The sequence below is a fragment of the Amblyomma mixtum genome, chromosome 6, assembly GCF_055824585.1.
Source record: "Amblyomma mixtum isolate Tamu chromosome 6, ASM5582458v1, whole genome shotgun sequence".
NCBI lineage: Eukaryota > Metazoa > Arthropoda > Arachnida > Ixodida > Ixodidae > Amblyomma > Amblyomma mixtum.
The window spans coordinates 30,976,993-31,004,917 of record NC_143017.1 but is presented as its reverse complement, the minus strand read 5'-3'; the positions used below and the strand labels follow the sequence as shown (position 1 = coordinate 31,004,917).

The window sequence follows — 27,925 nt, the reverse complement described above, 5'->3', positions numbered from 1 at the left end:
GGAACGTTGAATCCGGGGGCCCGCCGGGAGCAGCGCACGCACGAAAAAACTATCGCGAGCGGAGCGCAGCGCGACACGTCCGTCGCAGCCAAAAGGCCGAGAAGCGATAATCCCGATAAGCCCGGGCTTGAAAACCCTCTGGATTGGCAGCTCAAGTGGCGCCACATATCGACGGACGGTACAGCAGTTGGTTATTTGGCAATTGCGAGCGGCATCGCATGCCCTTATCATGCCAGCCGGAGTGTCTAACATGGTAGGAAGTATTTTCACAGATAACGCTCGTTATCGGGTAAACACCAGCCAGTCTGAGTGATAAGCGAAAGAACAGGTCATGAGGGAGCACCCAGCGCACCGGTAACAGCGCTGGTGCCATTTCTCATCTCTCAATGGACAATCACGGCAGGAGAACGAACAGATAAGCAAGTAGGTCTCGAAAAAATTACAAACGGGAAATTGGGGAAGGGGAGGGGGGAAGTAAGAGTGGAGCGAGTGCGCTGACCGTTCTCTAGTCGTGGCTACGAAGAGAACAGATTTTTTTTCAGAAATGTTTCGGGACATTTCCTTGTTCCTATTTCAGCATATCTGATTATTGTTCGTTCCTTTTTATCGGAAGTCTCGTCTGTAAGCTTTATTCGCCCGCGTGTGTGGAGTGTGTTTGCTCTTGTGCGTGTTCGAAGTGTTCCAACACGTAACTGCGAGGTCCGGCGAAGCGCAACGCCCTCATTTTGCAGCCACGTGTGTGGAATAGACTTCGCGAGAAGCTGCGATAGTGTCGCTCACTACCAGCTTCTTGAAGAGGCGCGAGTAGCTTTTGCTACAAAGAGGCCTCATCACTTTGTCGTGGTTGGGGTCCCAAGAGCCGAGCGCTCCAACGACTGCCTTGATGCTGTCCCGCTGGAATTTTCGCAGCAGGTACTGGCGAACGGGCTCGTACTTGACGACTTAATTCTCCCGTGCCGCATCGAAAGCAGTTTTGCGATTGTCAAAGGGGCAAGTGACGTCAATGACAATCGCCGACTCCCCTCGCGCCAGAACGAGGTCCGGCTTGAGGTTAGTCGTTCCCACGGGTTGGTTCTCGTGGGTGACGGTGAATCGCTTCTTCGCGGCCGTCTTCAGCTGGTTCACGATTTTTTGTGCCGGGTCTGGTAGGCGGCGCTCTGACGCATGCAGTGGCAGAGAACGTGGGGGAGGTTTTCCTGTCCGTGTCCGTATACTCTGCACCGCTGGTCTCCTGCACGCACCCACGGCCTGGCCCCGTTCAGTGGCAGCAGGTTCAGCCTCGCTCTGTGGATGAAACGCCAGTCACAGAAACGGGTAAAGAGACCGGAACGCATGAAGTGAGAGCTGCTAGGATCAGCGGTGACGCACTCCATCACCTTCCCCTGGCTGGGTTTTTGTCGGAGAGTGTGATTTCGTGCGCTCGTCGCGATCGATCGCAGCTTCTTCACAACCTTCTTTCGGTGCTTCGGCGCCAAAGCTACGTCGGCGCAGGTGATGTAGGGGGCACCGTCCCGCATCTCCCACGTAACCTCGAGTCGCCGGGATGCCTTGCGCGCCTCCGTCCATGCGGACTTCAGCTGCGTGGCTCGCACCCTGAAGTCGCCCTCCGTCTGCCCGCTGAGGTAGGTTGCGACGTCCGTCTTGGTCACTTGTCGTCCTAGTCTTTTGGTCGTGACCTCGGTGACTGCTCGCTTCGCCAGGTCTCGAACCTCTGCGTCGTGAGAAGAGAGCAATTTAAAGGCGCTGTCGATGCGGCAGATGTCGCTGAGCTCCGCTGCGAGGGGGATTCCCGCCGCACCCGCTGCTGCGCTGCCGTAGATGTATTCGTTCGCCGCACTCACTGGAAGGTAGAGAGTGCGTTTGATTAGTGGTCGCTGGCCTAGTGAGAGTAGGTGGCGGGCAACAAGGGGTGTGCCGCCGTCCCACACGAACGTGACTACGAGGCCAAAGCAGCGCAGCACAGCGAAAAGATAGCTGTGGCTGACGCTGTCGAATGCTTTGGCCTGGTCGAGGGCTACGAAGGCGTCATTTACTCCCTTTGCACATGCGTATTCGAAGACATCCCTCGTGAGGGTCAACGAAGCGAAAACCGATCGGCCCGGCACAGCGCAAGACTGGTAGGGGCTCACTAGATCCTGCAGGTAGCATCGAAGGCGCTGTACAAGCAGTGTAGCTACCAGTTTATAATCCGTGTTGAGGAGGGCAATCGGCCGCCAAGACGAAAAGCTCGACGGTGTCATACCCTCCTTTGGCAGGAGAACAATGCAGCCAAGTCCGAACGAAAGAGGTTTTGCCCTGCTGGCGAGGAAATGGTTGACCATCCGAACAAGTAATCCGCCAACTATGCCGAAAAAGGCGGAGTAAAAACCCGCCAACAGCCCTTCAGGACCGGGCGCCGTCGACTGGTTCGTCAAACTCAGTGCTTCCCTGACCTCTTCGGTAGTCGCTGGCGCGGTGAGAGCCGCGCGTGCCTCGTCCGGGAGCTCAGGAAGGGGCCCGCAAAAGGAGCCGACTGCTTCTCGAACCCTTCTCTCTCGCCCTGGCCCCGGGAAGAGAAGAGGGCCTCGAAGTGTGTGCAGAAAGTCTGCCGGATCACTGCCTGGTCTGAGGAAAGTGTGTCGTCATTCAGTAAGACCTCTACGCGTGTTACCCGACCTCTGTTGCGACCCAGAGATCTCTCGTATCCGAGGTCTGCCGTGTCGTCGAGGGGCATGCACCAGTCCGCGGAGTGGCGCGACGCACGCGAGCTATCCTCAAGGATACGATGGTAACATACGCGAAGAGCATCAAGGTATTCGCGCATCGCGAAAGTAAGCTGGCCGCCGTTTCGGACGATGCGCATGCGCGGGAAGATGTCGTTTAGCGCGGAGGTTACGCGGACGCGCCGCGCTTTGCCCGCGCGCACCAAAACATCGCGCCAACGGGACTTAGAAGTGTCCCACAGCAGGAGTGAAATCAGATACTTCAGAGACCGAAACACTCAATAAATCGCGAATCTCTGCGAGACACGGATCATCGTTCAGCACCGCTCCATCCATGCGCCACATCAGGGGGCTGTAGGACTGACCAGGCGATGCCCGTAGGGCCACTACGACCGGAAAATGGTCGCTAAGGTTACCCGCGCCAGGCTGGAAGGGGTGTACCGCGCATTCAACTAAGGGAGGGATCAGAGTGGAGGGGAGGTAAACCTGGTCAAGCCGGCTCGCACTCTGGCCTCGAATGCGTGTCGCGACAAAAAGGTCGCCAGACAGGTTCACCCACGCGTCCTCTAAATCCAGGGACGGAACGAGCTTTTTAAGCTCTTTCGCGAGGTAAGCTGAGGCTCCTTGTCCAGGCCCCCTGATGTCCCGGTGCGTATCAAGCACACAATTAAAGTCCCCCAGCTGGACATGTAAGACATCCTCAAGAAAGAAGGACGATATCGACCTGAAAAACTCGCCTGTCAAACTGCGCATGACTGGCGCGTACACATTCACAAAGCAAGTCTTGCAATCATTAAGGAGTAAGTCGACTGCAATCAAGTGTCCGTTGAGACCATACATGCACTGAGCACTTGATCTAAATGCCGGGTTCAGGAACACCACACCCACGCCGCAACACCATGAGTCCGTTAAACTAAAAAAAAAAACTCATCGATAAGGAAACGTGACTTAAAAGAAATAACTTCGGCAGGAGTGCGAAAGTTGCACTCCTGCAAAAACAAAACATCGATACATAACGAACGTACAAGGTGAAGCACCTTCCGCTGCTTATCGGGAGAGCGAAAACTGCTCGTTAAAAGAAGCGAACCGAAAAACAGCCATCATAAAAATAAAGCGGAGAACAATAGAACAAAGCGAAACAACAAAACAAGCGAACAAAACAAAATGGCGACAGACGCGTGCTGGCCCCTGCAGCGCTTGCTCGCTGCCTGGCATGTCGCCGTCTCGTGGCCGTAAGCGCCACAACGCCCGCACCGCGTGGCAGTGCAGGCGGCACCCAGGTGGCCCTCGCCCACCGCACCTCGAGCAAACTCGCTTCATCCCGCGGTACTCGAGCATGGCGCGGTGGCCTGCCACGATCAGGAAGTTCGGGGGTGTCCGCTGCATCTCTAGCTTGACGGTGCGGCAGCCGTTCCGGATGGTGCCCCGGCTCTTGAATACGGGCTCCGACACCGCCCGCACCTTCCCGTACGCGCTCAGGGCCGCAGCGAGGGCGTCGTCCGGGACGGTGGGTGGCAGCCGGAACACCGTCACATAAACCACTGGCGCCGCCATCTGCGCCAGCGGTACAGATTTCCCACCGACGAGGAGGCTCCCCGCCGCTACCATCTTCATCGCCTGAACCATGGAGCTCACGGCACAAAGGAACTTCGTTCCGCCGAGGTGCTGCAGGTACTGCAGCCCCCCGACACCGACGACCACCTCGATGGAGTCAGTTAGGTCATCCGCTGGAACAGGCTCCGGCACTGTGAAGTAAAAACATTGCGCCTTCGTGGGGTGCACCTCGGGAGGGCCATGTTGCGAAGCCCTGGACACCACGGCAGCAGGCCTGGTGCCGGGGCAGGAGCAGCAGGTCCTCCGGGGTCGCTGGGGGGTGGGCGGGATCCGGGCGGGCCGCCCGCCGGGAACGAAACCTACGAAGAAAACTGTCGCGAGCGGAGCAGCAGATTAAAGAGAATTTTATTCCGTAAAATTCCGTACAAGGGACTACAGTCCCTCAAACAGGCAAAGTTGCAACACAGCGACTGGCGTCGCTCAAAAAACACAAGTCGCAAAAAGATACAGGGAAGCGACAACATTCGCCGTATACACACAAACACCACAAGTGTCCGGAGTGTCCGTAAATGTCCAAAACGCGCGGGGGGAAGCACGCACTACAGCTAGTACATACTACCAACGCGCACAAGATACACTCAGTAAGGCAGGAGCCGCACCGTCACGCGGCGCCCGCTGGCGGCGATGAAGCGAGTGCTCCACCACCGGAGAAATTCTTCTTGGAGTGTTACACGGTCCAGGCACGCCTGTTCGAAGAGGCGCGCTTGAACCCGCTGGAGCAGGGGGAACATGGCTCGCTGCGGTCGGCCCTGGAGAGACGCGACGCCACGCTGACGCCATAACACAAAAGCGCCACACAGAGTAATAGGCGCACAAAAAAGTTGCGCGGCCTGGTGTGCGCGTCAAGGGTTACAAAAAACATACGGGACATAAGTCTCCAAAAAGTGCGCGCCACGACGCACTCGAACATGGCGTGCTCGAGGGTCTCGGTCGCACCGCACTGGGGACACCGCGATGAAGGAGTGATACCCTACGCGGCGATGCGGACCCCCGTCGGAGGGACACTCCAGCTTCGCAGCCAGCCAAAGTCGCGGACATCTCATGGTAACGTGTTCGACGTCAAGTCCCGCCACCGCACATGCCTGCTCTGCTGTAGCTGGCCGGGTGTAGCCTCCTGGATAGCAAGGAGCTCGCAAACGCGGGAGGCCTGCATCTCAGAGACGTCGACCTCGGGCAGTGTGGCAATGAGGGACTCGGCCTTCTGGCCGAGTCCCTTACCGTATATACACGAAAAAGGGACCACAGTCCCTTGCGAAAAAGCGAAAATACAGGGCAGCGACTAGTGTCGCCCTATAGAACCAGACACTGAAATACAATAACGCGACAATAGTCGCCAAACGCACAAGATCTTCATTACACAGGGGTCCACAGAGTTCCAAGTGTCCAAGCGTCGCGGGGGAAGCACGTAGTAAAACTACCTAACCACCACCGCGCACAGCACACTTAGTAGGGGAGTAGCCGCACGGTCACGCGGCCCCTGCTGGCGGCGATGAAGCGGGTACTCCACCGCCGCAGAAACTCCTCTTCTGGCAGTTGTACTCAATCCAAGCACGCCTGTTCGAACAGGCGCGCCCGTACCCGCTGGAGCAGGGGGAACATGGCTCGCTGCGGTCGGACCTGGAGAGATGCGATGCCATGCTGGCGCCACAACACAAAGGCGCCCACACAAAGAAGCAGGCGTACAAAAAAGTCGCGCGGCCTAGTGCGCACGTCAAGAGTAACATAAAACATGCGCGAGAGGAGCCGCCAAAAGGTACGCGCCACTACACACTCGAAGGGCGCGTGCTCGAGGGTCTCGGTCGCACCACACCGGGGACACCGCGAAGAAGGAGCGATTCCCCACGCGGCGATGCGGACCCCCGTCGGTAGGACACTCCAGCCTCACAGCCAGCCGAAATCGCGGACGTCTAGTGGTAACGAATGCAACGTCAAGTCTCGCCACCGTACCTGCCTGCTCCGCTGTAGCTGGTCGGGTGTAGCCTCCTGGATTGCTAGGAGCTCGCAAACGCGGGAGGCCTGCGTCTCAGAGACGTCGACCTCGGGCAGGGTGGCAGTGAGGGACTCGGCCGTCTGGCAGATATACCGGAAGAACCCTGGCTGCTGTTCGGCTGAAGGACCTGTGCATTTACCAAAAAAGAGGCGCCGCGAATTCCCGAGGAGGTAGGCGAGAAGCCCTCTCCCTGGGTAGTCGGAGGCGATGACTAGGTCGCGGACTCCTCGAACAGCAAGTACGCTGCACATAGTGCGCAGGTTGGGCAGGCTGAACCCGCCCATGTGCGTGGGAAGATGGAGGAGCGCGTGAGTGACGGACTCCGTGTTTCCCGCCCACAAAAAACTGCCACAAAGTGTGGCCAAAAGACGCGTAAAAGTGCGTGGCGGGCAAGCGACGCGGGCGATGTAAAAGAGCGACGCGCACACGGAAGATCTTATCACAAACGCGCGCTCCGACAGCGAGAGGTGGAAGTTCTCTGCCACTGCCAGACGTCGCTCTGCGGTCGCTCTCAGCTCGGACCACGTTTCTCGGGCCACCTCTCCTGAGAGGAACACGACACCTAACACCTTTACCGCCGCTACCCACTCTACGTCGCCCAGCAGGCTTGATGAGAAGGAGCCAAAGCGCAAAGCTTTGCACTTGCCCCTGTTAAGCAGGGCACCGGACAGCTCGCTATAACTCGAAAAAAGCCGCAAACATGCTACGTAGCTGTCCTCGTCCCACAAAAACAGGGACACATTGTCGGCGTATGCGGAAACCTTGACCTGACCTTGACCTGGCAAAGGGAATCCGCGCACCGATGGACTCGCTGCTACAGGCCGATTCACACGACGGACCGTACGTGTGCATACGTCAGCACTTTGAGGGGCGCGCTGTCGGCCGCCATCCATCCATGCATCCAGCGCGCCTCTCAAAGTGCTGACGTATGCACACGTAGTGCGCGGGCCGCGGGCGAACGGTCCGTCGTGTGAATCGGCCTTATGCAGCGCAGGAACGGGTCCAGGCATAAGACGAACAACATTGGCGATAGGGGACAGCCCTGTCTAATGCCGCGTTCTACACTAAAGGGGTCGGTTAACGAACCGTTAAACAACAAACGGGCTGTGAGGCCCGTATACAGCTACTCTAGACGCTCCAAGAACTCCAGCGGAAAGCCGAAAGCCCCGAGGACGCCGAATAGGTAGCGGTGCTCGACACGATCAAAGGCTTTAGCCTGATCGAGCGAGACGAAACAACCCGGGATTCCCGTTCTCGAGGTGAACGTGAACAAGTCACGCGTTAGTGCGAGAGACGAGAAAACCGAGCGTCTGGGCACACTGCAGGTCTGCGCAGTGCTTACGAGCACCGCTAAAACCTTGCTCAACCTTTTGGCCAGCAGTGACGCCACGATCTTGTAATCTGCGTTAAGCAGAGTGATCGGGCGCCACGCCTGCGGGTCAGATGGGCACCCGCCGGGCTTCAGGATGAGCACTACACGGCTCTCTCTAAAATACTCCGGCCTCTCGCCGTCCCTTACAAAGGCGTTCACCATCCGGAGAAGGTGGGACTCCAAGACGGTGTAGAACCTCGCATAGAAGCTGGTGGGTATGCCGTCAGGGCCTGGAGCTGAGGCGGCGTTCATGCCTTTGACCGTGGCGAACAGCTCGTCGGTGGTGACCGGGGCACTAAGCTGCGCGCCTAAATTGTCCGGAACTTGCGGTAGACTGGAGCAGAAGCTACGGAGGGCGTCCATGAAAGGGCTGGTGGCTCGCCTTTCGGTCCTAGAAGCAAAGAGCAGCGAAAAATGACGCGTAAAGGCGTCACGGATGACAGACGCGCTGCTGCTCCTGGTCCCGTCCGGTAAAACGACCTCGTTGACGCGGACCTGACGCGATTCATCGAGGCTGCCTGCCCGTACCTGGCGTAGCACGGTGGGGTCCGACACGGGCCTGCCCTGTGCTAACGCTCGGGATGCCGCACGCGATGAGTGGCGTAGTAGCGTGTGATAGCGCGCCTTTAATAAGCTCAGGTAATCGCGCATCGCGAAGGTGAGCGGCTCGCCTCGCTGCACGGCGCGAATACGGGCGAGGGTGGTGTTAATCTCACCCATGATGCGCTTCCTTCGCTCCCTGCCTTCGCAAACCAAGAGCGCTTGCCACGACGCTTTTCTCTCGTCCCAAGAGATGGGACCGTCATCGTTTCCGCCCGTGTTTCCCAGCGCGTGTTCAAGCGCTACCACGCTTGACCAATCTGTCAGCAGACATGGGTCCATACGCCACGCGTCTACACGTGGGGCGCCCCCGGCGCCCAGCCGATGGCCAGTACAGCTGACAGTGGTCGATGGTCGCTAATGCGTGGGGTGCCCGGGGGAAACGCGAGCACGTCGCAAGAAACAACAAAACACTCCAATTCTCGGGGAAACAAAAACTTGTCCAAACGACTGGCTGACCTGCCCCGCTCCCATGTAGCACCAAAAACTTCACCGTGGAGCTTCACCCACGCGTCCGTCAAACAAAATTGAACACAAAGGTCACGGAGGGAGCGAGCCCCGGCGTAAGGCCTGCCTTGGCCAGGGCCGCGAACATCACGAACGGGGTCTAGAACACAGTTAAAATCGCCAACTAAAAAACGGGTAACAATCTAACAGAAAGGAATCTAATAAATCAAAGAAACTAGAAGAATCGGAACGGCGGGCTGGCGCGTAAACCACCAACGCTCTGACGCGCATTCCACCCAGGAAGAAGTCGACCGCGAGGGTGCGGCCGTCGACGCCGTAGGTGCAATGCGCGCCAGAGCGGAGGGAACTGTTGACAAAAACGACGCCAACACCGCACGAAACAGAACAAGTCAACGAAAAAAAGGCTTCAACACAAAACCGGGTTTTAAAATCGGTCACCTCGCGTGGGTAGCGGAGATTACATTCCTGTAAAACCAGGATGTCGACGCCCTGTGCGCGGGCGAAGTGCATAACCTCTCTCTGCTTATCCGGCGATCGAAATCCCTGAACATTCAGGGAGAGGAGGTGCACTAACGCCATGATGGTAAGACAGGGCGCCGACGTTATGCCTGTACAATTACGCAGCCCCGCCATGAGCGGAGCTTGGCACCGGTTTCTTAGCCTGGGGCGGGGCAGTCCCGTCGGAACACTCCTCCGAGTCCTGCCTAACGTGCTTCCCCGCTAATTTTCCCGTGTCTATTTCCTCGACCGACTGCACTCGTAAATCGAGCAGCTGGCTCACCAAGGCGATGTCGCTCGTTGCTCCCGTCGCCGTCTCTGGGGCTCCGGGTGTCGTCGGGACGCTGGCGCTGGCGGTGCGAGGCCCCTCCTCCTTCTCGGGTGGTGGGCGGCGGGGGGCACGACGGGGGAGGCCCTGGTCGGCCGAAGTAGTGAGTGCCTGGCGCTGCTCGGGCGTCAGATCCCCGTCAGGCGCAGCACGGAGCCGCCCTCGGGTGAGGCGGCTTCCTCCGCGGAGGATGTGGAGGAGTCGGTGTCCCGGCTCGCGTCGTCCCCGGACCCGAACGGTGATAGGGGGTCGGGGGAGAAGGCCCCCGTTGTGCCGGAGACGGCCGGTGACGCCGAGGAATCGAAGCCGTACAGCTCCTTGCCCTCGGCTGCCGTGTCGGCAGCCGTGGTGGTCTGGCTGCCTGCAGCGGTTGATTCGGCGGGGTCCTTCTCGAGGGTCTCGGCCGGGTGGTGCTCGGCCTGGACGACCGGGGTGCTCTCGCCCTGGTTCGCAGGTTGTCGGCTGGGTGGGGCTCGGACGGCTCCGTCGTGTGGTCGCCTCCCGCTCGTTTGGGCGGCTCAGGTGGTGGAGGCGCGGGCTTCCTGGCGGCAGCGGCGTCCGCATAGGAGCGCGGCCGCAGGCAGTCCGCCGCCGCGTGAGGTCCGCCGCAACGCCTGCAGGCCGCTTGGCACCCAGCCATATCGTGGCCGAAGGCCTCGCAGCGCGAGCAGTGCGGCGAGCGGCACGTTGCGCCGATATGGCCCTCCTGTGCGCAGGGAGAACAGATTTTGCGTACCCCGCGGTAATCGCACATTGCGCGGTATCCCATTACAGAAATAAAGTTGGGTACCGCCTTGCGCATCTCCATGCGCACCAGCCGCTGGTGGTGGTGGTGAAAAACATTTATAATGCAATAAATATTTACAGAGAGGTGATTGGGGTAGGCCCTATTGGCCCTTTTCCCTAACAATACTAGGTAGAGCCCCTATTCCGGGGCCCCATTGGCAAGCAACGCCGCCCGCGTCCGGTGAACCAAGGCTTTTTGGGTCTTTAGGTCCTGACAGCCGAGCAGGGCCGCCTCCCAGTCCTCTCTGGTGGGGTTGGGGTTGGGGGGATGGATGGGTTTGATTGACACGCCCAAACCATGTGGAAGGTGTCAGCCACCTCCCCACAGAACTGGCACGTGCCATCAAAGGATGCGTTGAAATGTTTTAAGTACCGCCGGGCACAGTACAGTGTTAGTAAGAATTTTGATGAGGAGGCGCTCGTCAGCGCGATCCAGTCCCTTACAAGGGGCCGGGTAGCGCCGGTGCTCCTCCTTGTAGTAATCGGTGATGTGTTTGAATGTAAGGGCCAGATTGTCTGATTGGGAGTAGGCGCCCAAGGACAGGGAGATAGCCCGGGGAGAGAGTGCGCGGGCGGCCTGATCGGCCTGTTCGTTTCCCTGGAGGCCCTGGTGCCGGGGGCCCAAATCCAACTCCAACCGCTCCAACTCCAAGATCCAACTCCAGCCGCTGGCCGTTGTCGACGTGCCGCCGGCCTTTCAGGAGCGGGTGGGTGACCGAGCACCTTGCCGTAGGGGCTCAGCGCCGAGACCAACGAGGCGTCACCGACGTAGAGGGGCAGCCGGAACACGGTGATGGTTGACGGCAGCAGCTCCAACGCAGGTGACCGGGACCGGGACGTCTTTCACTGCGAAGGCGCCCGCTGCGAGAAGCTTTTGCGCGGCCGAGGCCACGGCGATACAAAACTTGAAGCCCCCCTGGTGCTTGAGGGACTCCAGCCCCTTGGGGCCAATGACTTCCTCGATGCCGTCGATTATGTCATCGGCCGAGGCTTCGGACTTCAACGAAAAGTTGAAGAATGCGCCTTTGGAGGAGGCGCTCGGAAAGTTGGTCCTCCGGGGGGACCGGTTGGCGACATGCTGGAGCCGGGCCGGGGTCCGGGTTCAGCAGGCAGTTGGCTGGTGGGTGGTGGGGGGCCGCGGGCAGCACCTCCACCGGGTTCCTGGGACGGCAGGGGGGCGGCAGGCATTCTCGGGAAGCCGGCCGGCAGCCGGGAGCCGGGGCGGTGATCCTCCAGGGGGGTGGCGGCGGCTCCTCCTGGGGACGGGGTGGCGGGGTCCAGGGGTCCGCTCCGCTCCGGGGTTGGGCTTGCTTCTACGAAGACGGACAGCCTGACGGCCGCGGTCTTAGCCAAAAGGCCGAGAAGCGATAATCCTGATGAGCCCGGGCTTGAAAACCCTCTGGATTGGCAGCACAAGTGGCGCCACATACCGGCGGACGGTGAAGCAGTTGGGTATTTGGCAACTGCGAGCGGCATCGCATGCCCTTATCACGCCAGCCGGAGTGTCTAACATGGTTGGAAGTGTTTTCAGAGTTAACGCTCGTTATCAGGTAAACATCAGCCAGTCTGAGTGATAAGCAAAAGAACAGGTCACGAGGGAGCACCCAGCGCACCGGTAACAGCGCTGGTGCCATTTCTCATCTCTCAATGAACAATCACGGCAGAAGAACGAACAGATAAGCAAGTAGGCATCGAAAAAATTACGAACGGCAAATGGGTGAAGGGGGGGGGGGAGTAAGAGCGGAGCGAGTGCGCTGACCGGTCTCTAGTCGTGGCCGAGAAGAAATTTTTTTCAGAAATGTTTCGGGACATTTCCTAGTCCTTTTTCAACATATCTGATTTTTTGTTCGTTCCTTTTTATCGGAAGTCTCGTTTCTAAGCTTTATTCGCCCGCATGTGTGGAGTGTGTGTGCTGTTGTGCGTGTTCGAAGTCTTCCAACACGTGAATGCGAGGAGGTCTGAAGCCTCCTCGTCGTCGGAGCACACACACGACCTGTGCTCATCGGACGTCGCATCGGAGCTCGCTTCGTCGGACGGCGACGCGAGGGTCGCCGTGGAGTTCGAGACGTCGTCAGCGACGTCACAACGAGACTCCATCTCACGCGGCGTGCTCGTGGGCTCGCCGTTGCCCTCGGGGTCTGGGGGCTCCTTCGGTGAATCCGGGGGCTCGCCCGGCACGCCAGGCGGCTTGTTGGTCGCCACCCCGTCGGTGTTGTCCTGCGGGCGGGCGGCGGCACCTGCAGCAGCGGCAGCGTAAGAACAGGGGAGGACGCAGTCGGACGTCGCATGGTGACCGCCGCAGCGCTTGCACGTCGCGCTGCACGACTCCGACTCATGCCCGAAAGCGGAGCAGCGCCCGCACTTCGCCGCCTTGCAGGCCGCTCCGAGGTGGCCCTCCGCTCCGCACCGCGAGCACACGCGCTTCATTCCTCGATATTCGAGCATAGCGCGGTGACCCGCGACGGAGAGGAAGTTGGGCGGCTGACGTTGCATATCTAGCTTGGCGAGGCGGCACCCGTTCCGCATATGACCTCGGCTCTTGAAAACGGGCTCCTTGATAGCCCGCACCTTGCCGTAGGGAGCCAGGGCTGCAGAAAGGGCGTCGTCGGTGAAAGACGGCGGCAGACGGAAAACCGTCACGAAAACCACTGGTGCGGCCATCTGCACCAGCGGCACTTCTTTACAGGCGACGGAGAAGCACCCCGCCGCCACCATCTTCGAGGCTTGCGACATCGTGCTTACAGCACACTGGAAACGGGTTCCGCCGAGCTGCTGGAGATATTGCAGCCCCCCGACACTGACGACCGCCTCGAGCGAGTCGATCAGGCCGTCCGCCGGAGCAGGCTCTGGCACCACGAAGTTAAAGCATTGCGGCTTTGTGGGGCGCGTTCCGGGTGGCAGGAGATCCATGGCCACGCCCTGGGCACCGCGGCAGCAGGCCTGGCGCCGGGGCACGGACGGCTGGACCTTCGGGAACGCTGGAGCACGGGGCGGCGACCGAGAACGGGGCGCCCGCCGGGACCAGCACACACACTGAAAAACGATCGCGAGCGGATTTAAGAGAAGTTTATTGGACCCCAATATATGCAAGAAAAAAGGACTACAGTCCCTCACAAAAAACGAATATACAGGGCAGCGACTAGTGTCGCCCTATAGAACTAGGCACTGAAATAATACAATAAAGCGACAGTAGTCGCCATGCACACACAAAATGTTCACAGCACAAGGGTCCACAGAGTTCGAAGTGTCCAAGCGTCGCGGGGGAAGCACGCAGTAAAATTACCTAACTACCACCGCGCACAGCACACATTTAGTAAGGCAGGAGCCGCACGGTCGCGCGGCCCCTGTCGACGGCGATGAAGCGGGTGCTCCAACGCCGAAGAAACTCTTCCTCGGGGAGCATGACTCGGTCCAGGCACGCCTGCTGGAAGAGGCGCGCCCGAACCCGCTGCAGCAGAGGGAACATGGCTCGCTGCGGTCGGCCCTGGAGAGATGCGACGCCACGCTGGCGCCACAACACAAAGGTGCCCACACAAAGAAGCAGGCGTACAAAAAAGTCGCGCGGCCTAGTGCGCACGTCAAGAGTAACATAAAACATGCGCGAGAGGAGCCGCCAAAAGGTACGCGCCACTACACACTCGAAGGGCGCGTGCTCGAGGGTCTCGGTCGCACCACACCGGGGGCACCGCGAAGAAGGAGCGATTCCCCACGCGGCGATGCGGACCCCCGTCGGTAGGACACTCCAGCCTCGCAGCCAGCCGAAGTCGCGGACGTCTAGTGGTAACGAATGCAACGTCAAGTCCCGCCACCGTACCTGCCTGCTCCGCTGTAGCTGGTCGGGTGTAGCCTCCTGGATTGCTAGGAGCTCGCAAACGCGGGAGGCCTGCGTCTCAGAGACGTCGACCTCGGGCAGGGTGGCAGTGAGGGACTCGGCCGTCTGGCAGATATACCGGAAGAACCCTGGCTGCTGTTCGGCTGAAGGACCTGTGCAATTGCTAAAAAATAGGCGCCGCGAAGTCCCGAGCAGGTAGGCGAGAAGCCCTCTCCCCATGTAGTCGGTGGAGTTGACTAGGTCGCGGACGCCTCTAACAGCCAGCACGCTGCACATAGTGCGCAGGTTGAGCAGGCTAAACCTGCCCATGCGCGTTGGAAGACGGAGGAGCGCGCGAGCGATGGTCTCCGTCTTTCTCGCCCAGAAAAAACTGCCGCAAAGGGTGGCTAAGCGGCGCTTGAAGGTGCGCGGCCGACAAGCGACGCGAGCTACGTAGTAGAGCGACGCGCACACGGTAGATCGAATCACGAACGCGCGCTCGGACAGCGAGAGATGGAAGTTCGCTGCCACTGCGAGACGTCGCTCCGCGGTCGCTCGTAACTCGCTCCACGTTTCGCGAGCTACCTCCCCAGATGAGAGGAAGACGACGCCTAACACCTTGCAGGCTGGAACCCACTTCACCTCACCTAGCAGGTCGGACGCGAAGGCCACGAAGCAGAGAGCCTTGCTCTTGCCCCTGTTTAGTAGGGCGCCGGACAGCTCGCTGTAACAAGAAAATAGCCGACAAAACGCTACGAAGCTATCCTCGTCCCGCAAAAACGGGGACACGTCGTCAGCGTATGCTGACACCTTCACCTGCCCTGGCCAGGCAAAGGGAAGCCGCGAATAGAGGAAGACTCTGCTACGCGGCGCAGGAGGGGATCAATACATAAAACAAGCAACAGCGGCGCGAAAGGGGACAGCCCTGTCGAATGCCGCGCTGAATGCCGAAAGGGTCGCTCAGTGCACCGTTAAAAAGCAAGCGGGCTGTGATATCTGAGTACAGCCGCTCCAACCGCTCTACGAACTCGGGCGGAAAGCCGAAAGCCCCGAGAACGCCAAAAAGGTATCCGTGCTCGACCCGATCGAAGGCTTTAGCCTGATAGAGCGAGACGAAACAACCCGGAATTCCGGTTCTCGAGGTGAACAAGAACAAGTCACGCGTTAGTGCGAGAGACGAGAAAACTGAGCGTCCGGGCACAGTGCAGGTCTGCGCAGGGCTTACAAGCACCGATAAAACCTTGCTCAACCTTTTAGCCAGCAGCGACGCCACGATCTTGTAGTCTGCGTTAAGCAGAGTGATCGGGCGCCACGCCTGCGGGTCAGATGGGCACCCGCCGGGCTTCAGGATGAGCACGACACGGCTCTCTCTAAAAGACTCCGGCCTCTCGCCGTCCCTGACAAAGGCGTTCATCATCCGGAGAAGGTGGGGCTCCAGGGCGGTGAAAAACCTAGCATAAAAGCTAGTGGGAATGCCGTCAGGGCCTGGAGCTGAGGCGGCGTTTTTTTATTTTTTATTTATTTATTTACATAATACTGCAGACCTCATGTGGTCCAAGCAGGAAGGGCAGATAAGGCATAATTACAAACGCCATAAGTTATTACATAGGCAAAAGGTTTACACACGACACAAATGAGGAAATACACAATTCAAAGGAAATACATTACACATCAATCTGCACACAAGAATTCATTTCTAAGATTATTTTCAAATTTATCACTAGATACAATCTGTTCGGACAGTGCATTCCAATCGTTTATTGTGCGCGGAAAGTAAGAATATTTAAACGAGTTTGTTTTTGCAAAATATTCGAGCACACCTTGCGCACGCCTCGGTAGTCGCACAGGATGCGATGTCCCAACACGTTGACGAAGTTGGGGACGGGCTTCCGCATTTCCATGCGCACGAGGCGCTGCCCGTTGCCGACGTGCCGCCGGCCCTTGAGAACGGGGTGGCCCACCTCGAGCACTTTCCCGTAAGGGTTTAGTGCCGAGGCGATCGAGGTGTCGCCCACGAACAGCGACAGTCGGAAGATGGTGATGTTGACCACTGCTGGTCCAACGCAGGTGACCGGGACAGGGGTACCGTTCACGGAGAAGGCTCCCTCTGCAAGCAATTTCTGAGCCGCCGCAGCTGAGGCTACGGCGACGCAAAACTTAAATCCCCTTTGGTGCTGGAGGGACTCCAGCATCTTGGGACCAACAACAGCCTCAATGCCGTCGAAAATATCGTCGGCCGAGGCCTCGACTTTTACTTCAAAAGTGAAGCAATGCGCCTTCGGGGGAGGCGCTCGGAAGGTCGGTCCGCCAGGGGGACCGGATGAAGCCATGCTGGTGCCGGGCCGGGGACCGGGTTCAGCAGGCTGGTGGGTGGTGGGGGGCCGCGGGCAGTACCTTCGCTGGGTTCCTGGGATGGCAGGGGGGCGGCAGCAGGCATTCCCGGGCAGCCGGCTGGCAGCCGGGCGCCGGGGCGGCGATCCTCCAGGGGGGTGGCGGCGCCTCCTCCTGTGGGCGGGGTCCAGGGGTCCGCTCCGCTCCGGGGTTGGGCTTGCTTCTACGAAGACGGACAGCCTGACGGCCGCGGTCTTAGCCAAAAGGCCGAGAAGCGATAATCCTGATAAGCCCAGGCTTGAAAACCCTCTGGATTGGCAGCACAAGTGGTGCCACATACCGGAGGATGGAGAAGCAGCCGGCTCTGTGGCGAGTACTGGCGGCGACACAGGCCCTTCGTCATGCCAGCTGGAGGATCTAACTTGCTGGGAAGTACTGTCAGAGATAACGTTCATTATCTTTCTAACACCAGCCATTCTGAGTGATAGGTCAAAGAACAGACCATGGGATGGCACTCAGCTTGCCCATACAATAATGGTGGTGTTTGTCATCTCTCCATGAACAACCACTCCGAGATATGGCACGAGGAAGAACTGATAAACAAGTGCACCTTGAAATAATAAAAAACGGTGAGGGAGCGGGAGCAGCAGGGCATAGTGGGCTAACCAGTCTCTAGTCAAGGCCGGGAAGAGATTTTTCAGCAATGTTTCTGGACATTTCCTAGTTCTTACCGGCATATCTGATTTTCGTTCGTTCCTTTTTATTAGAAGTCTCGTCTCTAAGCTTTATTTGCTCGTGTGTGGTGTGTGTGTTCGAAGTCTTCCAACTCGTGACTGCTGAGGTCCACCGAAGTGCAACACCCTCATTTAGCAGCCACGTGTGTGGAATAGACTTCGCGAAAAGCCGCGATGGTGTCACTCACTGCCAGCATCTTGAAGAGGCGCAAGTAGCTTTTTCTACATAGACGTTTAATCACTTTGTCGTTGTTGCGGTCCCAAGAGCTGAGCGCTCCAACAACGATTAGCTATATGCTCACCCGCTGGAATTTTCGCAGCAGGTTTCGCAACGGGTTCATACTTGGCGACCTTACTCTCCGATGCTGCATCAAAAGCAGTTTTGCGATTGTCAAAGGGGCAGGTGACGTCACTGACAATCGCCGACTCTCCTCGCGCCAGAACGAGGTCCGGCTTGAGGTTGGTCGTTCCCACGGGTTGGTCCTCGTGGGTGACGGTGAATTGCTTCTTCGCGGTCGTCTTCAGCCGGTTTACGATTTCATTGTGCCGGGTCTGGTAGGCGGCACTAGGACGCATGCAGTGGCAGAGCACGGGGGGGAGGGTTTCCTGTCCGTGTCCGCATACTCTGCACCGCTGGTCTCCTGCACGCACCCACGGCCTGGCCCCGTTCAGTGGCAGCAGGTTCAGCCTCGCCCTGTGGATGAAACGCCAGTCACAGAAACGGGTAGAGAGACCGGAACGCATGAAGTGAGAGCTGCTCGGATCAGCGGCGACGCACTCCATAACCTTCCCCTGACTGGGTTTTTGTTGGAGAGTGTGATTTCGTGCCCCCGTCGCGATCGATCACAGCTTCTTCACAACCTTTGTTCAGCGCTAAGGCGCCAAAGTTACGTCGGCGCAGGTGATGTAGGGGGCACCGTCCCGCATCTCCCACGTAACCTCGAGTCGGCAGGATGCCTTGCGCGCCTCGGTCCATACGGACTTCAGCTGCGTGGCTCGCGCCCTGAAGTCACCCTCCGTCTCCCCGCTGAGGTAGGCTGCGACGTCCGCCTCGGTCACTTGTCGTCCTAGTCTTTTGGTCGTGACCTCGGTGACTGCTCGCTTCGCCAGGTCTCGAACATCTGCGTCGTGAGAAGAGAGCAATTTAAAGGCGCCGTCGATGCGGCAGATGTCGCTGAGCTCTGCTGCGAGGGGGATTCCCGCCGCGCCTGCTGCTGCGCTGCCGTAGATGTACTCGTTAGCCGCACTCACTGGAAGGTAGAGAGTGCGTTTAATGAGTGGCCGCAGGGCTTCGTCGCGGCGCTCCCACTCTGCCTTACCCAACAGTCCGCACCGCATGGAGAAGTTGAGCGCTGGGTATACGAATGCTTTGACACCGTCCGACCTCCGCCACGGGGCGAGCATTGAGGTCAGCAGGCGGCGGCCTACGCTGATGGCTTCGTCGACTGTTGCCGTGTTCGGGAACACGCTGAATCCGACTGGGCTTCCTAGAAAAGATGGGAGATTCATAGTCATTATTGGTTGCTATATCAGTGCCGTTGATGTTGAAAACAGTTGATCTCGTTCCCGGGGGTGTTGCTGGAGAGGTGGAGAGTTGCACTTTATAGGGTTTAGTTTTAGGCTCAACGTGGAATAGAGTGCCGCCACTTTGTTAAAGCGCACTTGAAGTTCTTCCGGGTTGTCGGCGAGTGGGGTGAGGTCGTCCTCGTAGACCAGGATATTGTGCTGCTGATCGTCGCCCTGCACTTCCCGCAGTACTGGGTCGATGACGAGGTTGAAGAGGAGCCCGCTGAGAGGGCAGCCCTGGCGAATTTCCGTGGAGGAGATGTCGCTAGGCTGCTTAGCTCCGTCCTTTGCTACGATGCGGGTGGTGTTGTCATGGTACAGGTCGGCAACGGTGGCGCTGAAGTCATCCCTGGCGCCGGCTCCTCGCAGCGCGTCGATGCTGGCGTTGTGGGCGACGGAGCCGAAGGCGTTGATAAGGTCAAGGAAGGCGACGCAGAGCCCCCACGGCCGTCCCGCGCCGCATCAAGGAGTTGCTGCAGCACGAAATTGTGTTCGTACACGCCTTCGTGTGGAAGGAACCCCTTTCGGCTGCGCGAGAGGGTCTCGTGGTCTCCGAACCAGCGCTGCAGCCTGGATGCTAGGCAGCCAGCGTACAGCTTCGAGATTGTCGAGCCGAGGGCGATGGTGACGTCTTCAAGTTGTCCCTTAACTTGATGCAGGCGTTGAACACTGCCGTCAGGAACTTTGCTTCTGGGTCGGTGGTTCGCCAGTGGTGGTAGGTGATACTGTCGTTTCCGGGGCGGCGTTCTCGCACTTGCAAAGCTTCCGAAGAACTTCTTCGGTGAAGTTGTCGAGTGGGAATTCAGCCGCCTGAATGACGCTTGTCTTTTTGAGCAGAAAGGTGGTGTCTACTTCCTTGGGTCCCCACGTAGCCGTGAAGTGGCCGTGAAGATCTTCAAGATGGACCGGGCAGAGCAAGGATACGCCTTCCACGATCAGGCGTGCGGCTTGACGGCGATTTCTGCGGTACAGCTACTGTATCTGCTGAGTGTTTTCAGGGTTGGTCAGGCGGCACGGCTTACCTCTAGCCAGAGCCGGCGGCAGCTTTACTGCCTTCAAAACCTTCGCGATGGCTTCCTGCAAAATAGAAGGGAAGCCACCCCAACCCTCGTCAGACACAGGCTCGCGCAGCAGACACTGGAGGCACCTGCTGTGGTCGGTGATAACTCCCTCATCCTCGGTCAGGGTCAGGGGTCGATGGTGTTTTCTTCGTCGTTGTGGCCGGTCTCCGTTTCTTCTCGAGTTGGCCCCTCCTCTTCTTCAAGGTCGCATTCCTCACTGTGTCGAGTTGGGCTGGCTTGCAGACTGCTTGTTGCTGCCTGGTGCAGGGCTTGCTGGCTCGTCGTTGGTTTCCGAATCCCCTGTGGAGAGAGGAGAAGGGGTGGCGATGATGGCTCGATGCTCGGTGGAGGCGGGTCTGTGGGCTCCGAGTCCGAAAGGGAGTCTTCAAATCGTGCTGGCGGCGAGGTACTGAGGGCGGCACGGGATGGGGCGGCTGAGCCCCTAAGGCCGCTTTCGTGCAGTGCCACATTTGGTGATTGTGTAATCCCCCCTTTGAAGTAAAAGGACATTCAAAGGCCAAGGTCATTTTTGCTGTCAGCAGTCAAGCAAAATGTTCCTTGGTGGGGCTGACAACAAATAGCCAAGAGGAGTGCGTTTGATGAGTTTTCCTTTCATGAACTGCTTACACCCATGCCTTCCAAAATATTCACGCATGCTTTCATCGATTGTAGCTTTCTGAAAGTGGTGTATACAAAAGAAATTTTTTGTTCATAAGCTTGAACAGTGGCCGCATCTGGTCAAATCTGTCATTCTGAGGCAGGCTGTTGTCTCCAACATGCAGGTAAGAAATGATTGCTTTGAAATGGTTCTGCCTCATCGAGTTTGCAGCGAGTTCGCTGTGGCATTCATCGGAGATTTCCCATAACGTTCTTCAGCGACGTACAGGCACATACCCACTAGGAAGAAGTACACCTATGACACACCTAATTTCTTCTTCTGTAACCCCTACGTTCCGTTTTTTTTGCTCCGCATAACGGTTGGTTTCCTGCTCGAGAAATGTGACAATGTTGCTTGCAAAGAATTTTTCGAATGCTTCTGCCAGAGAAACGAAACTTTTATCCTCTTGGTCGTTCAACCACTCACTCTGAGTTAATTTTGTATTGAAGTCCCTCTTTTTCCATTTAGCGCTCGATTTGGTGACCTCTTTGGCTTGCTCGCCTTCGTCATCGTCTTCGCATGACGTGTTATTGAGGTCCACAATTTCCGCTCAAAGGACGCTTCCAGGCAAAGCGAGCCATGTCAGTCATTTTCGTTGCCGTTTTCTGCGTGAGTCAGTGGTTGCAAAATTTTCAGTGGGCAATATTGCCAGTGTTGAGGTTACGCTGCTCCAGCGTCAGCAGTGTCTAGCACAAAAAAAGATCAGTCGTATTCATATTTTCTACTTAGTGTAAATGTTTGAACAGTATCTTTTTATTTTGTAGTTACAGAAGGAAGCCATGCAGTGCGGTGGAAAAAAAAACGGTGCTCCAATAACCGTGTCTCATCAAAGCCTTTTTCATAATAGCTGCCAAAAGAACACGAACTATAAAAAAATGTATGATGCACATGATGGTGCAATGTGTCCATGAGCGGCACGTGAGTAAGCAGCACCATGCTTATCCGTGTGGTATAATTACGTATCGCTTCCGTCCCTTGTTCTAAATATAGGACGGCTGGGTTTACCACGTCATAACTTATGATTTCCTGTTGTTTGAACAACACAAACTGATTCCGGTTAATTGCTGAACTCTTATGAGTTGGTCGACAAAGTATTGCAATTATTTGATAACAAAGAAAGTGTCACAACTGCCTTTTCCTGCTGCTCGATGACGTCTTTCGTACAGAGTGCAGAGAAACAGTCCGCTCGTGAAAATAGGAAGGACAGGCAATGTGTAGGCTTGCACACATTGAGACAGAGGCCTGCTTGATTCTCTGTAGGTGGCGCTAGTCTTCAGTTAAAGAAATAGTGATATTACATTGCATGAAAGAAGCGTACTACGTATAGGACACTGTGCATGTATGGGTTAACGTAAAATTAACCTTTGACCTTGAAGCTCGCAAACTTCTCGACATTCATCAGTGTGGTTTTAAAAAGGCATGCTCAAGACCTGACCATTTTGTCCACCTTTAAAATAGTCAGAGAAGCATTCATACATGAACAACACTGCCTAGCAGTTTTCTTCGATATGGAGAAGGCTTATGCTACCACCTGGAGGTTTGGCATTCTTCGCGACCTTGCAGACTTTGGTATATCTAGAAGGATGCTGAACTGCTTTAAGGATTCTCTGTCTCAGCGTTCATTTCATGTACTCATAGGTTCTACCCTTTCCAAAAAATACATTCGGAAAAATGAGGTACCGCAGGAGTGTATCTTAAAGGGCCACTGACCAGGGTCCGGACATTTTTGAAAAACAAGCCCACTGCATAGATGAGGCATCGAAGATAACCTCTGCAAAATACTAGAGCCATGCGCGCCCCGAAAAGCTGCGAAAATTCAAATCAAAGCCCGTTCGTTCTTTCCTTCCTTCAAAAACGGGCCCGGCCCACTACTCTGCACCCCGCTGACGTCAAGGGGGGCTACTTTCGCTAAAGGCACTCCATTGGTGCATCGTTCTGACTGACGGGAGAAGGTTGGGCGTGGCCTTGGCGTCGCGTCGTCTGCACAACGCTTTCCGCAGCGCCTTCTGTTCTGGCTCATGCCTACAAACCCGCATGAAGGAACAAAAAAAAAAAACTGCGGAGGGAGCGTGCGGCGACAGCCTTGAACCCTAGCCATAAAAAGTAAAAAAACAGTAAAACTGAGGGAGTTGGCTCGCCCCCCCCCCCCCCCCCCCCCCCGCCGTGATCCCGTCACGAGACGCTCTGCGTGCGCGCTCCCTTCTCAGTTTCTTTTCTTCTATGCGAGCCCCCCAAAACAAGGTTTTAATTAGTAGTGCAGCAGAGCCTGTCCCTCGCTCGCCCACTTTACCGCTCCGCACACATACCGCTTATCTTTCGTGCATCTTGCGTACGCCTTGACTCCAATGAATGACATATGCTTTGGAGCGGAGAAAAGACACAAACACACAGAACACAAACACGCATGGAGAAAAGCAAACGGGCGGTTGCCGGGTCCGCGCTTCGCCGTGTGTTTCGAACACAACCGACTTCCGCCCCTCCGCTCGTGAAACGGTGGGGAGGCCTAAAAGAAAATGAAAAGGTGGCTCGTTAACTGGGAATGACAAACAGATGTATGAAAGGATGCGCTCGCTAACAAGTCTAGGTGGTCGAGCCGATCGCGCCTCTCGATCGTTCAGTGTGCGGAGAAAATGCAAAAACCAAGAAAAGAATTCTATTGAAGGCGGGGCCATGACGTCGCCCTGTGACGCACTCCACAGACACCACGCCTCCGGCTTACACCGGAGAAGGAAGGGGTGATTTTGCCTTGCCGAGCCTACTCGACGAGGAGCGGGAGAGAAAAATTTCGAGGAGGGAATGGAAGGAGAGGAGGCTCGCTCAAAGTGAGGTAGAGTGTGTCTGCTGGCCGCGGGTGGGCAGGGGGCCTTTAAGCACCACCCTCATTGTCGTGAAAATTAATTCCGTAGCTAACATCCAAGGTCCATTATGTATTCTCTATATGTTGATGGCCTGCAAATAACGTGCATGTCTAGTACAAATGACACAATTTGTGGTTTGGCCAGACATAAATGGTTTTAAATTCTCCTTACAAAAAAGTGTGTTCTTTTTTCACTTAGAAACGCTTTGAAATTTGATCCCGCCTTCTACTTAAATGGAATTATACTTCCAGGTAAATGAAGATGAATTCTTGGAAATAACATTTGACAAATATCTCACTTACTGCCACACATAAACAAAGCACTGTCTCGAAAACGCTGGGTATCTGACAGAACATGTCTTTTACAGATGTACCAGTCTGTGCTACGTTCTACCCTAGACTAAGGATGTGTTATATATGGGACTGCGAGGCCATCTAAAGCGACTGGACTCAGTGCATAACCTTGGTTTATGTCTCTCAAATGCGCATGCAGAATATCCCCCATAAAGAGTCTGTATATCGAAGTCAGTGAACCCTGTCTTACGGACAGAAGAACTATGCCCACATACACATATGTCCATTAACTTTTTAGGCCCTTTACACCGTCGTTCACATAGACTTTTGTACAACATCTTATATAAAACAATTTTCTGCACCCTGAGCTTGGCGCATGATGGCCTTAGTCGCTTATGCGCCCATAAACCCAATACAACACACATATGTCTTGAAAATGCGTTCCCTGCCGAGCACGTCTGTTATTCCATAGGTACAAGGTGCACCTCCATAAGAGTGTTCAACAACAAACCCCCGTCAATCAGACCTCTGCTTTGAGGATATTTGCCAAAGCTTGGAAATGCTGGATACCTTTCCTGGTGTCGCCTCAAGGCACAACCCACTATTCCCATGGTACACCCTTCCCACTGTATGTGACTTAACATTAACATACTTCACAAAAAAAACATTACACAGACGCATATTACAGGAGTGCCGTACATTACAAGAAAAATATGTGAACTACATAGAATTTTACAGTGATGGCTAAAAAAAGCAGGATACAAACACCACATGGATACGTATTACAGGAGTGCTGAGCACTACAAGAAAAATATGTGAACTACACAGAATTTTACAGTGATGGCACAAAAACAGCAGAATACAAACATCATACAAACACATATTTCTGGAATACCGGGCACTACAACAAAATTATGTGAATTACGCAGATTTTTACAGTGACGGCTCAAAAGCATCAGAATACAAACATCAAACAGACACACATTACAGGAGTACCGGACACTACAAGAAAAATATGTGAACTACACAGAATTTTACAGTGACGGCTCAAAAACAGCAGAATACAAACACCGCATGGACACCTCAGCTACTTTCTCATACCTGAGAAGAAGGCTTAGGTGTCACTTTCATTGGTTGGGAGCCTAAATGTCCTTGCCCCACAAGGATGGCCACTGAGATTTCTTGACCTTTAAAACTTTTAGCATTAGCCATTTCAGAAATTTTTCCCCTTTACCTGCACTAGGTGGTATGAAATAACTTTTTAGGTCTTGTACACCACCTTTGTTTTTAGTTTTTTTCATAAACTCCTGCTCAAAACAATTTTTCTACACCTTGTGTTTGGCTCATGATAGCCTTAGATGCTTATGTGCCACTAAACCCAACACAACCAAAGTGCAATGGACGAGGCTTAGTGAGTTTTCCCTCTACTCGTGCACGCATAGTGGGCCCGCTCAGGAAGCCCCGAACTTATCGCAAAAGGCGCCCGTTCACACCGGCCCCTTCAAGCACTGCGAGAATTGGCGCATGGTGAACGTTGTCAAAAGCTCCTGCGACGTCTAGTAGCAGTAGCAGCGCAACTTGATCAGCCGCCCTGGCATGCTCCAGTGGTATGGCAACATTCGATATGGAATCGGCGGTGCGCCGCAGCCTATGGAAATCTGGGTGCCGCTCGTCAAACAAATCCACCTCCGCAGCCCGCTCGTTCAGACGCTGCAACGCGATGTGCTCCATGAGCTTAGTTTCCACCGTTGGAAAGTCGCATTTTTTTAGCTTTTTGCAAAATATTGTTGCGTTTCACCCGTGACCGGAACTGAACGACAATATTCGTTTTTTCGGGCTTGCTTGTGGGAACGCAATGACAGACTTCAAGATCAATTTCTACGATGGGTTCAGGCTGTTCCGAGTTTGGCTAAGATGTCGATGACTGATTCATCCTGTGTCTTTTTCACGCCCTGTATGTCGATGTTGTTTTTCCTAGAATACTGTTCCGACTGAACAACCCTACCTTTAACATCATCATGCAGCCTAGTGCGAAGTGCCTCATTTTCTGTTGCAAGTTGAGCGCTTACAGCCATCTCATCACTCAGTTTCTTGTTGATTTCCTCAATTGTATGGGCATATCCTAGACTGTTGGTCAGCGACCTTTGCTCATGTCAAAGCTTGCGAATTTTGTTGTGTAGTTCTCTGTCCATTGCCTCCCGAATTGCTTTATGCTCTAGCTTTATTTCGTCCTTCAGTCTTGTCAACTTGGCCCTCATCTATTCCTTCAACTGGCGAAGCGACTTAAAAAACGTGACTTAAAAAACGTCGGCGGGAGTGCGAAAGTTGCACTCCTGCAAAAACAAAACATCGATACATAACGAACGCGCAAGGTGAAGCACCTCCCGCTGCTTATCGGGAGAGCGAAAAGCCTGCGCGTGAAAAGAAGCGAACCGAAAAACAGCCATCATAAAAATAAAGCGGAGAACAATACAACAAAGCAAAACAACAAAACAAGCGAACAAAACAAAACGGCGACAGACTCGCGGCACAGTTCTGTGGGCAAAGTCTGTGGGTGCGGTGACACACCAGCGCTGGGGGGGGGGGGGGGGGGGGGGGGGGGGGGGGGGGGGGCGAGGCGCTGGGGAGGCGAACCGGGTCCCTGCTGGCGTCCTGGCTGGCGGCCCCGCGGCTACGGGGCTACGATGCCAATCGGTGCTAACGGTTGCACGGTGGTAAGGTCCGGACCGATGCGCGCGGCTGCGACACAAACACACAGTCACACACATACCAACACACACCACCGCACAAACACTGTCCATCGTTCACCTGATGCGCCAACGGAGCCAGCGCGCCGAGCAGGGGAGAGGGTAAGGCCATCACGGCCCGATGTCCTGAGAGGGGACGCCATGGCGAAGACTACGCATCTTGGGAGAAGTCCATCGGGGCGTTCTCCTCCTCCGCCGTCATTACTTTCTTCTTGGGCGCGAGGTTGAGCGGAGACGGGCTGCTGCCCTCGGACGACGAGTGCTGGCGCTTGGGGTCGTCCTGCTCCAGGGCTTTATGTACACCAGCCCGGACCACCTTCGCGGCGCACAGGGTTCGACGCGGTTCGGGAGCCACCAGGATATGCACCCTCTGCGGGCGCAGCTCGCTCACGCTATCGCTGGTGTCGCTGTCCTTGATGGGCGTGTGCAGCGCAGCGCCGGAGTTGGACGTCGTGGGCGACTCGGTGCCTGGCTCGGTGTCCTGCAGTTGTGCCGCCGTCGGCGCGTCAAAAAGGGCCGCCTCCAGGCTCGGAGGCTCCGACAGGGGCGACCAGCGACGCGTCGGAGTCTGTTGAGCCGGACTGCTCGGAGTCGAAGACGCCTTCGGTCTGGTCGGCCGAGGAGTCGGTGGTCTCGTTCTCCGCCCGGTCGTCAGTGGAGGCCGCTGCGGGCTCGCCGCTGCTCTCAGGTGCGACGTTCGCCGCCTTGTTGGAACCGGCGGCCGCGGGTGCGGCGTACGAGCGGGGCTGTCGGAAATCGCGTGCTGGCCCCCGCAGCGCTTGCACGCCGCCTGGCAGGTCTCCGTCGCGTGTCCGTAGGCTCCGCAGCGTCCGCACCGCGTAGCAGTGCAGGCGGCACCCAGGTGGCCCTCGCCGCCGCAGCTCGAGCAAACCCTTTTCATGCCGCGGTATTCCAACATTGTGCGGTGGCCCGCGACGGTCAGGAAATTGGGTGGCGCACGCTGCATCTCGAGCTTGACGGTGCGGCAGCCGTTGTGGATGCGGCAGCCCCGGCTCTTGAATACGGGCTCCGACACCGCCCGCACCTTCCCATAGGCGCTCAGGGCCGCCACGAGGGCGTCGTCCAAGACGGTGGGTGGCAGTCGGAACACCATCACATAAACCACTGGCGCTGCCATCTGCGCCAATGGTACGGATTTCCCAGCGACGAGGAGGCTCCCCACCGCTACCATCTTCGTCGCTTGAGCCATGGAGCTCACAGCACAAAGGAACTTCGTTCCGCCGAGGTGCTGCAGGTATAGAAGCCCCCGACACCGACGACCGCCTCGATGGAGTCAGTTAGGTCGTCCGCCGGAACAGGCTCCGGCACTGTACAGTTTTTCATAAATGCTTCGGGACATTTTAAAGGGTAATGAGCGGCTGAAAAAAGAAGAGATGGCCTCCCTATAGTCGGAAGGACCATAAATAGTACTGCCGGGGCGAGAACGGATCGCTATGCGGCAGCACAACCCAGCGTAGGGCCGAGCCCCCGCACAGCGCTTACGGTCC

At 56.5% G+C, this 27,925-nt stretch overlaps 3 pseudogenes; all 3 read right to left on the bottom strand.

Annotated features, from left to right (window-relative positions):
* Positions 1-720: 720 nt before the first annotated feature.
* LOC149338718 (uncharacterized) lies at positions 721-2,240 on the bottom strand (annotated as a pseudogene).
* Positions 2,241-4,018: 1,778 nt separating this feature from the next.
* On the bottom strand, positions 4,019-9,325 carry LOC149338717 (uncharacterized; annotated as a pseudogene).
* Positions 9,326-17,362: 8,037 nt separating this feature from the next.
* Positions 17,363-18,638, bottom strand: LOC149338716 (uncharacterized; annotated as a pseudogene).
* Between the last annotated feature and the right edge of the window lie 9,287 nt (positions 18,639-27,925).